Raw genomic sequence first — 15,287 nt, 5'->3', positions numbered from 1 at the left:
CGGCCTTATTTTAAAATTTTGGTGTTCAAGGAAATTGAATCAGAACTTAACAAAACGTTTCTGTTTTTAATTCCTAAAATAAAAGAATCAAAGTCTCCAGCTGATTTCAGACCGATAGGTTTATGTAATATTCCTTATAAAATCATTTCAAAATTGCTGGCAAACAGAATGAAAAAACTTTTGGAAAATTTGATTTTGCCTTTTCAATCCGCTTTTCTTTTTGGTAGGCAAGTTTTGGATAATATAATTGTGGATCACGAACTAATTTATACTCTAAACCATAAAAAAAAAAACATAGGGGGTTTAGGAGTTAAGATTGATATGTCGAAAACTTTCGACAGGGTAAGCTGGGATTTTCTAATCAAAACAAAGGAACATATGGGTTTTTGTAAGCAATAGTGTGAAATGATAAAACAATGCATTTCGACTGCCTCCATTGCAGTCCTTCTAAATGGCATGTCATGTGAATTTTTTAAACCTGAAAGTGGTTATGCATGGAAACCTTTTCAATACTTTTGATTGCAAAGGAAAAAACAAAACAGCTACAAGGTATAAAAATTAACAAGAACAGTGAACCAATTTCGTATATGTTCTTCGCGGATGATTGTCTTATCTTCTCAAAGGCAAATTTGCAGAGTTGTAAAAATCTTTTAAATGTTTTACATGAATTTAGTTTAGCATTAGGTCAGCTAGTGAATTTCGAAAATCAGGGGTGTTCTTTAGCAAAAAGACTCATCCTTTACTAAAAAGAATGATGGCTAAACATTTAAAAATTAAAAAAATTTACATGAAAGACTCCTACTTAGGAAGCCCTCTGTTTATCGATAAATCAAAAATCAAAATCTTTGATACTATTGGGGAAAAAATTGAGGAAAGAGCTAAAGGTTGGAAGGGCATTATACTTGAACAGACAAGTAAAATGACTCTTAACAAATCAATTCTCTCCTGTTTGCTTGTTCATCAAATGGGGTGCTTTAAATTACCTAAAAAGCTAAGTAAAAGAATAAACACTGTCCAAATGGACTTTTTGTGGGGGAAAGAATACAATTCTAAAGGTTTTCGTATTATTGCCTGGGCTTTCTGTTGCAAGCCAATAAGTATGGGTGGCCTAGGTTTCAAAGAGGCAAATACAATGAATTTGACAATGATAGCCAAAATTGCTTGGAGAATAGTAACACAGCCAAATGCTTAGTGGGTGAAAATGTTAAGAGGGAAATACTTTAGAAAAAAATCTATTTTCTCTATCAAAAAGAATGCTGCTAACTGTTCTTGTGTGTGGAAATGTGTTTTACAGGGGGTAAATCTGATTCATAAGTACATATGTTGGGAAGTAAGGGATGGTCAGTCTATCAATGTTTGGACTGACCATTGGATTCCTGATCTAGACCAAATCTAACTTGTTAACACTTGTCTCATACCTAATCGACCCTGATACGAATAAGTGGAACCAAAATCTGATTACTGCGTATTTCCCTCATATTATAGCTCAATCATTTCTAGATATTTATTTGTGTTCAGATTCCTCTCAAGCCTTAGAACAGGATAAACCTAGATGGACTTTAACTAGGAATGACATTTTTACTATTAAATCACTTTATGAAAGATTAAATGGCATGAAAAATGTTGATGTGGAACTAGAAAACTTCTGGAGAACTTTTTGGAAATCTGAAATCCCACCATCAATAAAGTTATATCTGTGGAATGTATCAATAATGCTTTGCCTGTTAGACAAACTAGGTTTGCACCCGTGCGATGCACGGATATGCTTCTCGCAATGAAACATTAGATGCATATTTTAAAATTTATTTCATTAAGAATAATATTACTAAAAAACTAATAGACATTCAATATGATGATGACCCTAAAAACTACTGAAAAATTTGGGATTTATATCCACAAAAAAAATAAACTTTTATTACCTTTACGGAATAAATTTGACTGAGTTGTGATTCTTTTGAGCTTCAGTAATGCAATAATGATTTCTAAAATGCCATCCATGTCGTCCCCATCTGATAAGATATATATACACGTACACACATGATGTGTTTTTCTTCTTGCCCGTGGTTATTATCCAAAGCTTGTATCAACCGGCCATAAGTTCCCATCATAGTAGCTTATCCTTCACTTAAACATCCACTTCACTACCTGAAACCAAATGAAGTAGGGAAGGTTAAAAGGAGACAATCAATTTAAATACATCCTGTAAACAGTGGCAGAAACAAAGATCAGCCTCCCATCTTATTCTAAGAATTTTCTTATGTGGATTTTAGTGGCCGTTTTATCCTCTCATGGTGACAAATTTAAGTAAGTGCTAAGTACTATCACTACTCCCTAATTCAGACTTTTTCGTTAAATCTCTTTCTTTCCGTGATCGTTTTTTAAAAAAGTTTCAAGTTAAAAATGCTACTTCCTCCATTTTTGAAAATAAATATTATCATTTTTTTAGTTTGACCAATTTATAGGCTAAAAATATTATAAAATAGTTTTTTTTCCGAAAAACAGAGGTAGGATGTTATATATGCAAGGACACCCGGAAAGTCCGTAACTACGCTGGATCCCATGCATAGTTATAATCTACACCCGGCTGAATTCGACCATTTTTAGCATTTTTAACTTTTGTCTTTTATACATACCATTTTGTCTTGATGCAACGTTCCCTTGGGTTCCGTAGTATGTAATGCTTCTTCATTAAAAATTTTGTTAGCAAATAGAAATTAACATTTTACTATATTGGTAAAATTAACTCCTCAGGAGTTTAGGACACACCTGCGGTACGTACACCCACTTGATGATTTTACTTCCTGGGTTTCCCATGCTAGTGATAATTTCGTTGTATGGTACTCTCAGTATGGTACTCTCAGATGGAACAACCAAGGGAACAGCTAAAGAAGCTCCAATAGAAGATCCTTGACCCAAAGGCTTTGATGTGTCATCCAAAGCGAGATGGTCAAACATCCATGCTAGTAGAAGTACAAAAGTACGGATGTCAAAGGAATTCTTGGATTATAATTTACGGTGATGTTTTTAGTTTGTTAGCTACAAAAACGGCATAGATGCATTGTTCTAAGACATTTATGCGTTTTGGGCATAGATGCATTAATCATCTCTTGATTAATCTTGCGTCTATCTTTTACTATAATTTTTTGATAATACGCGACTTTACGAATAATCTTGCATCTATCTTTTACAATAGTTTTTTGATAATATGCGACTTTACGAATGGCATCTTAAATTGGCGTGTTTACTATATTGCATTGGTAAAATGCATGCCAGATTGTGGCGTCTTTGATTACCTGAAGCAAAATGATCAAGTGAAGCTGCAAAATTCAATAGTGCAGAGTCTTACATTCATCAATTACTCGTATCCTATTAAAAAAAATCGAATTGCACCTACTTGAGTCGACTGATACTGAGACACGAATATCCCTATAGGATGTCGAGACAACAACAAACATTCAACAAATCAAAAAATCTGTCGGTCAAGAGTTGAATAGCAACCCCGTCAAGTTTCCAAGGGCATCATTCCAACTTCAAAAGAGATTGATCTTGCAGTCGAAGTTAAAACATAATTTTATGTAGTTTTCTCAAACTAAATGTTGCAATAACAAAAAAATTAGATATACTGCCTGGCTATACAGTATGAGTTTAATCAAGAATGTTTTCCTAGTTAAATAAAATTTGAGACAGTAAGTGTTTTCTTATTTGCACACCAAGGTATATGAGCAGACATTAAGTACACCACCAATTCAACAGATACGAAAATGCAAACAATAAAGTCGAACGAACAAAGCACCCATGACAAAGATCTCTTTTTTGTTACCTTGATTTTAGTCAAAAATAAAATAAAATAAAATAAATAATAAACAAAGAAAAATCAGATATGAAGTATGAGGATTATCAGTAATACAATTAAAAGAACCGAAAGCATTAATGAACTTATACCTTGATACTGCTAGACTGTGCCGATTACAACAGGTGCATGATCGAGCAAAAAATGTAGGTACTATACCTGCAACACAAAAACCCAAAATAGATGCAAACAAAACAAAAAAAACGAATCCCACATAAATCAAAATGAAAGAAAAGAAAACTCAAAATCAGGTTACACGATTACGAATATGATAGACAGAAAGCACTTACCCTAGCTATGTATTCAAAATAGAGGAGTAGCGCCTTTCAACCATGCTTTCCCTTATATCTGCAAAATGAAAGACAACAATTTGAAGAACCTAAAAAGGATCAAATAAAAAAATCTAGCCGGAGCGGAGCAGAGAAGCGGCGTCGGATGAATCATGCTTGACTTGTGCTCTTATATAGAGGGAGATAACAATAATTTTTGGAATAAAACCTAAAAATATTATTTTATCTCTATTTTTAGTACAATATATTTTTAGGTTTTTCTTATATTTTAGAGGAACTATCCAGAATTCTAATTAAAGTTTGTACGGTATATTATTTTTTTTGGCTCTAATTTTGGATTATTGTATTTTGGAAAAAAATTCCATTCGATGTTTATTTTTATGCTTATATTTATTAAATAGTCTTGCAATAATTTACCCAGAATATATCGACCATATCTTGCACGATATTTTAATTTATTTTATCTTATTTATGGAAAGTAAATTTTTTTTATGGAAAGGAAATAATAGTGAAAAAAATACTATGAAACTCATTCATTGTTTTCAATTGAAATCTTCACGTAATGTTTTCATTCTCTTGTTATCAAAATTTTGTTTAATGTTATGTGTTGTTCTTCACAATTTTTTACTAATGATATTATTTTTTGATTATTATATAGGATTAACAATCGATTTTTTCTCCAAAGCGGAAGCATGTGTCAATCTACTCTACATATAAGTATTCGTAACTCTATGTATTTTGGTTCTAAATGTTTATCGTTGATCCAAATTTGATCATTTTTTTTTAATTTCATTAGAGTTGTAATTATAAACCGCAATTAGCATTATTATCAGTCTTTTGGAAGTGTAATTAGGATTAGTTTAATTATAAAATTTGTAATTGGAAAATGGACATTGGTAATTTATTATTTTATGATCATATGATCGATTTTAATTTTGTTATGGAATCGTGATGAACAATATATTTTTGATGCAAATTTATCTTAATTTATTTATATACTAGCCCTTAACGGCACGCGCCATGATGTTGGTTCATTTTTAATATATCGTATAATTTGTGTCTCGAGTACTTGTCATCTCCTTATGATTTAATACGGGTTTGTCATAAAAATAGTCGGGATTTTCTTCTCTTTTTTTCTTGTTTTTTTCCTTTAATATTTTACCGTCGGAGATTTGCTCAAATGAAAGAAATATAATCTTCACTTCTAGACAATTTTTTATTTAGGTTCATTGCTTATAATGAGATAATGCTCTACATGAACATGGAAGTTTAAATATTTTTTGGAAATATGTCGTCAGCAGCGTTCATCTCAGTGAAATCAACTAATCAATATCGTCCATAAAAGTCTCCCCATGCTCCTATTTCGCTCCAGCTGACTCATTTATTATGGTCATGTTGTCGATCCTCCAAATAGGCAGAGAATAATATTTTTTTGCATCGAACGGATGATACAAACTCTCCAATGTGACATGATTTTCCTGTAATTTTTCAACACCCATCAGATGACAATGTTTAAAATGTGTACCAATTACCTTTTCGAAGGGATTGTATATATGCAAACCTCTGCCATTAAATCTTCAACAAAGTATTGTGCCCAACAGTTCGTCTTAACGAAGGCTTTGGTAACTTCAAAAGTCTTGGACATTTTGTCGCTTCCTTATGTTCCTACCTTCACTTGGAATACAATCTGGCGGCACATTACCTCATAAAGAACCTTGAACACATATTGTACTTCCTGATCCTATTTCCAATTTATAGGTTGTCAATAGATCCTTTACCAAAAGTTCACATCTTCTACATTGAATATTTATAATAAAAAAAAAATTATGGTATTGTGGATCGTTGCTTTCTAAGATTGTAGTTTTCAAAATTGGTCTCTTCAAGTCCCACGACTTTCTGAGTTTATATATCCTGTTTGTTTTTAACATTTTAGCTAGCCATATTATGTTTGTTACTAACTTTAAACTTGATGTCATCTTCTACTGTGAACTTTATGTGATTTCAGAATCGAAATAGTTATACCTCTTTCATTCGTATCAAGTAATCCATCGTATATCCCAATAATTCTTCTACAACAATTCCTTTCTTTTGTCGTTTCCGGACCATCAGTAGCCATTATTATCAAACACAATCTGTCTACTTTTTTTTTGATGTTATGTATTTGCAATGTTCATTTTAATTAAATAAATAGATTGTGGAAAAACTAAAAAAAAAAAGAACATAAGTATTTCATCGGGTCTAAGTTACTATATCCAAAATACTCCGGAAACTGCTTCTGGTTGTTTCCTCAAATTCATCGTTGCATTCTAGACAGTACATGCAACACCAATCATTTGCGAAGTGAGCTATTTACGCAAGTGTGGTCAATGTATCCCTTAACTGTAATAATAATAACAACACGTCAATTTTTTTTCAAGGCGTCCAGTTGTAAATGGTATGAATCTAATGGATTTGAATTGTACCTCAATCTTAGATATCACATTCTTCTCACATAACATAGCTATTGAGGAAGGACAAATCTTGACCACTCTTTACATAGGCAGAGTTAGCCAAACTATGTTTTGAAATTGTCTTTCGTGGAAATTATTATTAATCTATATTTTAGTCGGCTCCTATCGAAGCCGATCTAATTAGTCCTATAGAAAGTTAATCTTAAATTTGTGACCTTATTTCTTGACAAAATTATTGAAGTATTCTCAGTCATGTTCTGCTTTATGTGATCCACCCATTTGTATCTACTCTACCTTCTAACCCAGTGAATGAAACCTATACATATTGATCCTTAATTTGATATTGTTGATTTGTAATCAAGAGGTCACATGATTTGACAATGTAAAATATAAAAAATATTCTATAAACATCGGAGGCGAAATTTAGATTTATGATTTAAAGTTTCTTATGATGATTTTGATGAACAAACAAATATTTTCGAACAATTGTTGTCTTTGTAGGTGGTGTTGCGAAACAACTCGACATTGATGGTCTTTCAGGAAAAAAAAATGTAATAGTACTTGAGAGAGCGATAATGTTCTCTTAAGCGGGCACACCAATTTCCTTTATATAATACGGATACTGTTTCGGTGATCCAACAGTCATGATCATATTGTCTTATACGTTCCAGTATCATCCTCGAAATATTTGATTTTTGTCCTTATCAATGGTGCTAAAAACAACCAATTACATCTTACACAATACAATGTTGCATGTTTTGTGAAGATGTTTTTTTACTCGGTCAATAAAACTCACTAAAAAGCAAAAACTATTATTATCCACCACTATTACCAACACCCACCACCATAAAAACCATCCACTGCCACTATTTCTTCCACCAATAGTAATGTTACCGCCTCCACCATTCACAAACACCCGCCACCGTTTATACTAACCATACTTCCACTACCACCATTATAATTAATATAGCTTTTAGTATAATTATTTATTAATAAAATTATGTATTTATATTAGATTATTAAAGGGACATTTATAATAGAAATTTAATTAATCATTATGAACAATCAATGAGACACTAATTAATAAAGTATTTAAAAATGGTTAAGTTAAACAAACCCCAGCGATAAATTTATCTTTGCCAAGGACAAATCCTGACCACTCTTTACATAGACAAATCGATAATAAATAATTTCATATGTTATGATCTTGATTCGTGTCGTTCGTTTAGTTATTACATAACATGGCAATTGATTGCACCAATTTTTTAAAATGGACATGTGTTTTATCGAGTTTATTTTAACATTAGAATGATCAACCACGTTTTATACTGTATAATATAACGTTACATATTTTGTGGCATTACAAAATTAGCATAATATGTTTTTGTTCACCAATACCATCCACCACCATAAAACCATATGAATCCATTTTTTTATCCACCACCACCTAGTGGCAGAGCCAAGGGTTGACTAACCTGGATCTAACCCCTTAAATTTTTAATAACTACATGAATTTTTTAGTTTATTTTATAAATAGTACTTTGTCCATATATATTTATGGTTTAGTCCACCAAAATTTACATGTTTCTTTTTTTTTTTAAAAGTAGGCCTCCTCAATGTCAATTTTTGACTCCACCACTTCCGCCCACCCCATGTAGGTTGTTGGACGCAATTCTAATTTTCAATCACAAATGCCATGTATGAGGTTTAGATTGAACAAAATGTCGTCAATTGATTGGTTTCATTATTTTTTTCCGTGTATATATTTTTTTTTGTATTGCAATCAATTTTATTTCAACATTAAAAAATCATGATTTATATGATATAGTACCAAAGATAACAGGGGTACCATTTGGGTGATCTAACTACGATCATGAAAATATTATCTTCTATGATATCATCCCGGAAATATATGGTACCTTCCTTTATCAAAAGTGTTAAAAACAACCAACCACATCTTCCACACTATGATGTTATCGAAGTTGTAACGACAACATAAAATTAATATTGTCCATCACTACTCACCAGCACTCACCGTCACTACTTCTTCCACCACAAACCAGGGGCGAAGCCAGGATTTTGAGGAAAGAGGGAGAAAAAACTCTTGGCAAGTTGGATACATGTGAAAAATGGACTTCGTATCCCATTTTATGATAAAAGAACAAAAATAAATATAATTGTGCTTGGCGCCGCCCGTAACCACCACTAGTCTTTCGGCCTCCACCTCTTCTACTACTCATTGTCGCCAAAAATATCTATTGATATTATTTATCAAAATTACTTATTAATAAAAATACATATTATAATTAATTAAGAAAACATTTATAATTAAAAAATGATTAGTCATTTATTATGAGCAATTAATGAAACACATATTAATAAAACATTTTATAATGAATAGATTATTTATTATGTGCAATTAGTGAAACACTAATTAATAAAGCAATTATGATATTTAAGTTGAACAAACCACCACCGTTGATTTATCTTTTCTATTAATTCCAACCAAGGTGGAACACTGGTTAGAGGCCACTTTTATGACACAATTGGTCATGAGTTCGAACCTCCCCGTTATAATTTTTGAAAATCCATATCTTGACTTGAGTATTCATTTTTCATTCATAATATTGGAATTAATGCCACGCTTGCGAGTTGTAGGGGGTGGTCAGGAGAACCACAACCCTTGATTTATCTTTGTCTGGACAAATCCTGACCACCACTAACACAGGCTAACTTATCCTAGCTTTGTTTTGTACTAATGATATCTTAATGATTGAAATAAATATATTATATTTGATTTTTATGGTAATGTTAGATTCATTTATTTTAGGAAAGATTTTCTGAAAAATATTGTTGGGAAAAAAATTTTACTTGAATTTTTATTTGCTGAAATATCAAAATATTACCAAAATAAATAAATGGTGGGATCAGAATCAACCAGAAGCTCCGGTTAATGAGAGTGCTCGAAAAAACTTTATTTTTGTATAGAGAATTCTAAGTTGCTATGTAGAAACAATAAATAATACATGCATTTTTTATAGTCATAATAATGAATCTGTTCAACATCTTTTATTTGACTGTTGGTTTGCAAAGACTATTTGGTTGTTACCACCTTTTAGTGGAGGTAATGGTAATAATACGACATATAGGTGTTTCAAAGAACACTATGAATCATGGCTTGCAGTGAATTAACATATGGAAATGACATGTGTAACAAAATGCTGGTTTATATGAAAAGAAAAGTGTACTAATTTTTCAAGAGAAAACAATTAACTCAATCAAGATATCAATTTCTACCCAGAGATACTTGAATTTCTGGTGCAAGCCAACTCAACAGTTATGCCCTAAGCCGGGGAAAATGACATTATATTGCTTGTTCCTTGGATTAAACCAAATATTTATTGCAAAAAAATAAACTTTGATGCATCTTGGATTTCTTCTACTTCCTTTGCTGGTTATGGACTAATAATGAGAAATTGTGCAGGAAATGGAAACCAAGATAAGTCAGGAGTATTCCAAAATCAATGTCCAGAAAAGCAGAAGCGCTAGCCCTACTGCAGGGAGCAAAATGGGAAAAGGGGAAGGTTTCAAGAACATCTCGATGGAGGGTGACTGTGAGAGAATAATCAGGTACTTGCAAGGAAAGAAATCTTTAATGGTTTGGCAGAATGGGGGAATAGTCATAGAGGCGTTGGGTATTTTAAATAGTTGCTCAGGTTTTCTGGATTTCAATTTCACTGTTAGAATTGGAAATCAAGTGGCGGATAAATTGGCCAAGGAAGCAAGAAAATCTTCGCTTTTCAATACTTGGAAAGAGGAGATGCCAAATTTTCCATGTCAATTTATTTTGGTGAATAAATTAGGAAGTAGTAATAACATAGGAAGATGCCAGACTGCAACTTCTGTAAGTATTTCAGTATCTCAGACTTATGTAAATAGTAATAGGAACCCTATTTTACCTTGAAGTTCTGCTAATGCTGATGAAAGTATGTTGCATGGAGGTCACAATAGGGAGCCTGTTCTCATAGTGATATAATGGCAACAAACTGAATCTAGGTGTTATGCTTCTGTTTTCTGTTGTTTTTGGAAGGAATTATCTTTATGCTCAAAAAATAAAATAAATGATAATGACTAATGGGAAATGGGAAATGCTATTCTCCACCCACTGTCCTCCCTGATGCTGTCGTGGCACTGATGTGTGCAAAACGTTAAAGAAATTTCACGTCTGCTTTTCTCTCACTTCTGGTTTTATCTCCTCTATCCCTCTCTCTCGCTTTGTGCTCTTCCGAAATGTGCCGAAAGGGCAACTTGAAGAGCAACTTGAATGTTACTAAACCCCCTAAAATGTATTGAATGTTATTTGGAACACTAAATATATTATTTGGAACACTAAATATATTGAATGTTACTAAACCCCCTAAAATGTGCCGAAAAAGCAACTTGAAAATCAGAAGGAATGGATCTTGCTATAGGTTTGAAGAAAGAGAATTTGTATACCATTCTATTAATATTACATGTGATTTATGAAGATATGAAGTTTCAATTCATAAAACCATCGCAAGGGTAGGCATAAAGTGATTTTCTTCGTAAAGATTCTTTAACCCTTGTAAGGAATATATTATCAGCTGGATCTGATGATATTGCTAATAACCTCCGTGATGAAGTTCTCAACTAATTTTGATTTTGGAGAATTTGATATACAGGATGAGGAAACTAAAGAGAAAAAAGGGGAAAGTTAATGATAATTAGTTAAGGGTTAAGTGGCAAAATACCCCAAAATGGACTCCGTGGTTGTGAAAATGCACCGGCCGTTAGGCGAAAGATTAAAATGCCCCAAAATGATATCGAAATGCCCCAATCCGTTAAAGTTTCCTATAATAGTCAAAATGGGGCCTTTTAATTTTTTGACCGGTCAACTGTTACATGAATGCCCCAAGATGCCCTCGACAGAAATAGCACCGGACGTGATTCACACGTGTGCTAATGAACCCACGTGGACTTAACTGACACCTGTACCACACGTGGACTTGACTGAAACCTGTACCATACGTGTGGTTCGTTCGAGTACCACAGTACCACAATTCTTATCTTCTCAATTCTTAACTTGACTGAAATATCAAAACACTGAACGATAGAGAGGGAGAGAGAGAGATCTCGAGAGAGAGAGATCGAAGAACTGTGAAGTTGCAGATCGAGAAGAGAAGATAGATGAGACGGAGAAGATAAAATCGGGGAAAAACTGTGAAGTTGCAGCAAGGAACATGTAACTTATAACCCTAATTTTGTTTTACGATTTGGGGTTTTCGAAACCTAACCTTGCTCTGCTGGTATCTGCGATTAGGGTTTCAGAGAGGAGAAACGAAATTAGGGTTTCATTAGCTGTAGAGTAGGTTTCACCACAGTTGTAACTAGGATTTAAGGGAAACAAAATTGGGTTTCATGGAAACAAAATTAGGATTTCAATAACTCTAATTAGGGCTTGAATAAAACGAAATTGGGGATTAAAATGTTGGGTTTTTGGATTTTTAGCAGATGAAAAATGTTTATATGATTTGGGGTTTAATATCTTTCAATGTTTATATGATTTATGTATGGAATGTATCTCCCATGTATACTCAATTGAGATATTTCTCTATGGTGTGTTGTTTAATTGAATTAATTCTCATGCAAGGTGGAGCTAGAGATCATTTTGTCTTGTTAGTGTGTTCCCACACATAATCCTTGTTTAGGCAACTGAAGTGACAAGTATCAACCACAAATAATCCAAATGCTTTAAGTTCTGCTGATGTGACAAGTATTTAAAACAGAAGTAAAACCTATTTTGGCCGTTGATTGAATTTTGTCTATCAACTTAGTTTCCCTCATTCAACTGAAGTAGCATTTATCCCGCCTGCATTACTACCCTACCAAGTACCAACCATATCCTTTGTTAATTACAACCCACAGACATTATGTTTGTCCAGTGAGTTTCTTACTTAACTACATAATCTGGCTATTAGTTGAGTTGTAGTCTCTGAGTTGTGCATTATTTCGTATTGTACTGTCTTTGAAGAGCCAATTCAATCAAGCATGTAGATCAATTTCATTTCATTATAGTTCCGATTTTCAAATTTTACATATATATCTCTTTCAGAATATTTTTTTTATGGCGTGCATGAAAGTAGAATGACAGCAACATGGACAAAGATAAATAATTTTTCTTTGTTCCTAATTGATTAGATTTTTGCCGGTAATAAATATAGTTGGATAAGTCATTCACAGTAGATTCTTAAACAGTTACACTGTGGGCGGCTATAGGTTTATTTTCTTATGGCCAAGACATGTAAAATGTAGTACACACTGGCAGGTAAAAAATTCAAAACTACAACCACAAGTCTGCATTTCTTGTCCATCCATCCATTCACAAATTCAAGTTTTTCTTCCAATCACATCACACAAAAGAACCTTTTTTTTTTCTATCACCAAAAATAGCATTAGAAAATTTCAATCACAGTCTAATACACAGCATTTATCAGATTATACAGTTTTTGGCATCATCAAAGTAGAATCTTGTCTACTGTACATGGTAGAATATCAATAATAGTTGTACTTTACAGCAGGTGTGCGTAAACAAAGCCCAGTTTAGTAAATTCTCTCTAGCATCTTTTGGACTTGAGTTCTTTTCAATGGAAAGCACAAAAATCAAGATAATTATAAATAATCACTCAGACTAGACATATCTGGTAATGTTGTTCAAAAGTTTTCTAAGACGCCATAAGTTTGGTAAGCTTTCTTTCTAATACATTATTACTCAGACTAGACATATCTGCTAATGCTGTCAATACACGCCGGAGTGACCTCAATCATTTATTTGACTATTTTCATGTTATCAAGAAATCCCTATCTTCACCATTTTTTTTTGCCAAAACTGTTTGATGAATGAGTTTGTTCTGCACCTAGAAAATAATAGGATAAATGGATAAGTGCTTGCAGCATTTGTTTTATTTTTTCTGCACCTAGAAAATTGTCTCAGGGTTCAGTATATCCTTGATTGATGTAGAACCTGGCTGATTTTACAGTGGGTCAGCAGTATTTATTTTATTGAACAGAGACCTTTTGTTTGTTGAATCATGTTCGTAGCTTTGGTAAAAAAAGTCTTTCTTAAAGAATTTGATTATAGTAATTTGCAGAGGCTTTTCAGCGCTATAAATTTGTTATATGCATGAATGTAGAAAAGATTCTTTATCATATATACTTGATCTCACTTTCTTGTACTTTGTTTTGTGGTACATGCTGGTTGATTTTTTTTTCTCAGGCACTTACTGGTTAATAAGACTAGGAAGTAATTGGCCTTCCCTTTTTGTTATATGGTTGGAAGTTATTGGTATAAAATCTTTAATGCATAGGCTCAAGTTTATGACTGTAGAGAGTATAATGACTATCCACATTTAACTAGTATTTAGGTAATGAAGTTCTGTGCATGTCATCTTATAATAGATTGGTGTTCTAAACAGTCTTAACTCGAACCAACCCTTTAAATTTTGTTTATGTTAGCTCTTTCGCGATGGATTTGCAATATTCCTGTCAAAACTATATCTACATCAACCATTATCTCCACGTTCCTTCATTTTGAAAATGTTACCAGCATGCTCCCTTGACACCTTTTTTGTTTATGGTACTTCATTTTTACGGTTAAGGTTGTACAGTACACAAAGTAGCCATTTCCTGTTTCAAAGTTGATCAACTTTTAATCTTAGTCCCAACCAGCTAACAAATGTGACTCGTCATGTACCATGTTGAGTTTGGTCTGTTTACTGTGGGTAATTTTAGAAGAACCTAGGTATGTGGAGGTTCAACAGTTTCATCTTTTCTGTGTTATTATGATATGATGTGTCAGATTTTGTACTTCAAAGTTCATATGTTCTTCTTTAGATATTCAATTGTGAATCAAGAAAATGAACTTCATTTTTAAGGTTCTATATTATAGGGGCTTGTTAAATGTTTGGCTGATTTGTTTTATTTTTGTTTAATGTTTCAGAATGGGTAGTGAAGATAGGGATTTCTGGATAACTGATATAGGTGGCAGATTCAAGGAGTTGTATTGTTATGATTGTAAAGCTGGTACAAGTGGAAGGTGATTGTAATTGATATGGGAGATAGGACCAGACACTATGCTTAATGTGTTTACAAGGATTCCAAAAAATGTGCTTGGAAGGTGAATGCAAGAAAAGTACCGGAGAAAGAAGATATGACAGTCACAATCAGAGAATGCAACATCATACATACTTGTAAAAATCCCAATGAAGACTACAGCAGAAAATGTAATGCAAAATTTGTGGCTATTATGTTTAAGAGTTTTAACAGTCTTTTGTTTATGAATCTATGGTTTTAAAAAGTATGGAGACAATTATGGTTTTATTTCTTAATTCATGAGTTAATAGTCTTTTGTTTATGAATCTATGATTTGAATTGATGTCCACTACTCCACTTAATCTGTAGCCGTCGGTTTGAATTGATGTCACTGATGGCACACGAGTCGCAAGTCGCAATGCTGGTCATTTGTAAAAAATAACTATCATTTCGGCAAAATACATCCTCATCTGCGATCGTCGCGTAACCTGTTTAAAACACGATAGTAAAATGACCCAAAAGCCAAAAAAATGCCCCAAAATGTCAAAAGGGTATAAATGTCATCATATCACACGTGTGGACCACATG

At 32.9% G+C, this 15,287-nt stretch overlaps 1 long non-coding RNA gene across 3 annotated transcripts; it reads right to left on the bottom strand.

Annotated features, from left to right (window-relative positions):
- Positions 1-1,774: 1,774 nt before the first annotated feature.
- LOC113286438 lies at positions 1,775-4,278 on the bottom strand. 3 transcript variants are annotated; one of them, XR_003329300.1, is made up of 5 exons: positions 4,141-4,278; positions 3,943-4,009; positions 2,767-2,960; positions 2,634-2,683; positions 1,775-2,145 (listed from the first exon to the last, which is right to left on the bottom strand). It is a non-coding gene; the product is annotated as an uncharacterized LOC113286438 (long non-coding RNA). The 3 variants fall into 3 exon arrangements; XR_003329299.1 differs by having other exon boundaries at positions 2,634-2,680; XR_003329298.1 differs by lacking the exons at positions 2,634-2,683; positions 2,767-2,960.
- Between the last annotated feature and the right edge of the window lie 11,009 nt (positions 4,279-15,287).

Source organism: Papaver somniferum, chromosome 6 (genome assembly GCF_003573695.1).
Source record: "Papaver somniferum cultivar HN1 chromosome 6, ASM357369v1, whole genome shotgun sequence".
Classification (NCBI taxonomy): Eukaryota; Viridiplantae; Streptophyta; class Magnoliopsida; order Ranunculales; family Papaveraceae; genus Papaver; species Papaver somniferum.
This window is presented reverse-complemented; position numbering and strand designations above follow the sequence as displayed.